A 3,343-nucleotide genomic window follows, 5' to 3' on the forward strand; every position below is an offset into this window, starting at 1 on the left:
CAATAAATAAAAAGAAACAAAACAAAGATGCAAGGGATTTTGTTTTGTTTTGATATTTGTTTGGTTTTGTTTTTTGTTTTTCTGAAACAGGGTTTCTCTATGTGATAGCCCTCTCTGTCCTGGAACTTGCTCTATAGACCAAGCTGGCCTGGAACTTACAGAGATTCACCTGCCTCTGTCTCCTAAGTGCTGGAATTAAAAGTGTACACTACCACACAAAGCTAAAAATATATATCTTTAAACATATATTCTGTAGGTTAGCCAAATAAACTGAATATCAGGACAGAATTTCTGTTCAGGTCTAAAGACCACCTGCTGACATAATTATTTCTTTTTCCAGGGGTTTTGAATTTAAATTAAGACTTCAACTGTAGGCCTCTAACCATATTGTTAACTATAATCTGCTTCACTCAAAGACTACTAATTTAATCTCACCTAGAAAAAAAACTCTCCAGAATCTTCTAGAATAATACACAACATGGGGAGTGCTCTTCTGAGCCACTGAGACTTACTGTTCTGGGCTGGAGCTGCATTGCCAGCTGCTCTCTGCTTCCTGATTCTCCAGAGACGCACCTCATGTCTAGTTCTCTTTACACAAAGATCACTGTTACACCAAGGCGGGCAGGGCAAGGAAGGTCATACAGACTTTCCAGTTCCTATTGCCCTTGCCTGGCCATGTGACTGTAATTCATCTACATAAATATACCCCAGAGTTATATTTTCTCTACATTTAGCTCTAGAGTGGTTTTTCTCTTGTTGTAGAGTGCAGCTATACACACACACACACACACACACACACACACACACACACACAGCTGTAGTTGAAGGCAGAGAAGTATATAACCACTCATTGTGGTATCTTGATCATAAGTTGATGAGAATTAACTAGATCTAATTAGTCTAGAAAGATAGAAAGGCATGCCAGGTGAAAGAACCCATGGCACAGATGGCAAGCACATGTTCTTACAAAGGAAAGCCAAGAGCATCCCCAGAACATTTTGACATGCAAGCACCTGCTGTGTTCTAAGGAGGCCAAGCACTAGAGATAGTGAGTACAAGATCTAGCTTGATGGGAGTTTGTGGAGGCATGAAGCATAGTGACGCAAGCAGGCCTTCATGAAGTCTGGGGTTTTACATAGCTCAGAAGTCTGAGAAGAGATTTTGATTTGAGTTTTTTTGAAAACAGATGGCTCCATGTATTTCAGGCATAGGGGATTCTTTCCTGGAAGTGGTACTTAAGGAAGCTAACTTGACAGTGGAAACTAGAGACAGGCATTGTCAGTAGTAGTGGACTTAATTTCTAGTGAGCCCCAGATACTACCAATTTATGATTCTGTGGAATCCCTTTTGGCTTTAAATTTTTCCCACTTCAGTGACAGAGCTCAAGGCTCCCAACTAAAGTGAGAACTTCCAGAGGGTAGTCAGAGGTTGTATCTCTTTCCCCATCATGTCGCAATCTCTCAAAAACAGTGCTCTTTAATGAAAGTATGTCAATAAAATTATGAAAGCAGCCAGTGAACAGTCATGATATAAACCTCATGAAAACAGTTTGGCTAGCAAAAATGCTCAGTGAATAAAGGTACTTGCCACTAAGTCTGATCAACTGAGTTCAATCCCCAGAATCTATATAGTAGGAAAGAACTGACTTCTATAAGTTGTCCTCTGATCATCATGCACAGCCATATGGATAGATGTATGTATGTACACTAAGATAAATCAGTTTCAAGTAAGCAGCTAGGATAATACAATCCAATGCTGTAGGGAAAACGAAACAGCCTCATAAGAAAAGTGCACACATTGAGATGGCTAATGCCAGGCATAGAGCAGGGAATGACCAGGGTGAGCCTAGAATACCCACAGCCAGAAAGCAGATGTTATTGTCTGGAAATGAAATGTCAGTCCAACAGGCTCATGTGGGAAGGTGACTGGATCATTCTATCTCTGGCCAATCAATGAACTGAACCACTAACTGCTTTGTAATTTGACAGCATTGTTTGGGGGTGGCAGAAATCACTGTGTGAAGCCTATCCAGAAAAAGCAGATCACTGGTGACGTGACTTTGAATGATGGATCTTCTCCTTGGACCTATCCCCTCTTACTCTTCTGCTTCCTGGCTAGCAATGAGGCAAGCATCTCTGCCCCATGCCCGTCTGTCTCCATGGGCTCACAATAATGGGGTACATGTGGTCATAGACTGAAACCTGAAAGCATGATCCAAGCCTCCCTTAAGCTGATTTGCTGGGGCATTTTATCATAATGACAAAAAGGGACACAGAAAGGAAGAGCTGAAGGTCTTAGATGGCCTCCATTAAAAGGCCGTAAGATCTGGATTAAAGGGGCTCCTAGAAGCCTCATTTGCTTTGATATGACCATAAAAATAATAACGATGATTTTAAACTACAAAATAAAAAAGGGGGCTCTGAGTCCATTGACCCAAAAGAAAGAGAGTAAGAAGTGACTTTTTTAAATTTCATTTTATTTTTCTACATAAGAATATCAATAATAAAGAAGTAGGCTAAATCATTTATGCTTTCCAATCCTCTGGGCTGTGGGTAAGTGGTGGAAAGGATGATCATTGTATCCTAGAATCACAAGAGAAAGCTGTGGGGAGCAGGACATGTTCTCATCACATCACCGCTTAACCACAAATGGAACAACTTTCACAATAAGGAAAGTTGGCAGACAATATAATCAACAAACTCAGCCCCACAAATAATGGGACAAAGTTGACATCATGATCTGACAAAGTTAGAAACACTCAGCATGATTTATGTGTATGTCTGGCCAAGACACAAATAAAACAAAAAGTCAGTGCTTAACCTATGTCTAACCTTGAAGAAGAAAGTCAAAGTTCAGGGGGATATACCATGATCACGAAGGTGATTTTCCCAGGGCTAGACTTATCCATTGCACTCCGGATGTGCTGACCCCTGAGATTTCCCCAAATGCAGGAAACTCAACTGCATAATTTGTGGTAGTGGGGGAATGTGTTCACACACTCCCCTGATTTAAAACAACAACAACAATAAAAAGAAAGTCAAAGTCCAAAATGACAGGCAACCTGCAAGACGATCAGCTTGACTCTTCACCAAAGTGACAGCCACTGTGAAACCCACAAAACACATCAAGGGCTCTAGATTCAGGGACACTAAAGAAACAAAATAGTTAAATACAATGTATGAACTCCTTGGGTGCTGCCAACACACTCACACACACATACACACACACACACACACACACACACACACACACACACACACACACCGGAGGGGAAGAGAGAGCTTGGTGATTGGGGATAGGGTGAGAAGGAAACAGAACAAACTAGCAATTTGGTGAAGAATAA

General features: G+C 41.0%; 1 non-coding gene across 1 annotated transcript; it reads left to right on the forward strand.

Moving 5' to 3' along the window:
• The first annotated feature begins 2,847 nt into the window (after positions 1-2,847).
• On the forward strand, positions 2,848-3,006 carry LOC116072368. Its single transcript, XR_004111418.1, has one exon. It is a non-coding gene; the product is annotated as a U1 spliceosomal RNA (small nuclear RNA).
• Positions 3,007-3,343: the final 337 nt, after the last annotated feature.

The sequence above is a fragment of the Mastomys coucha genome, unplaced genomic scaffold, assembly GCF_008632895.1.
Source record: "Mastomys coucha isolate ucsf_1 unplaced genomic scaffold, UCSF_Mcou_1 pScaffold1, whole genome shotgun sequence".
Classification (NCBI taxonomy): Eukaryota; Metazoa; Chordata; class Mammalia; order Rodentia; family Muridae; genus Mastomys; species Mastomys coucha.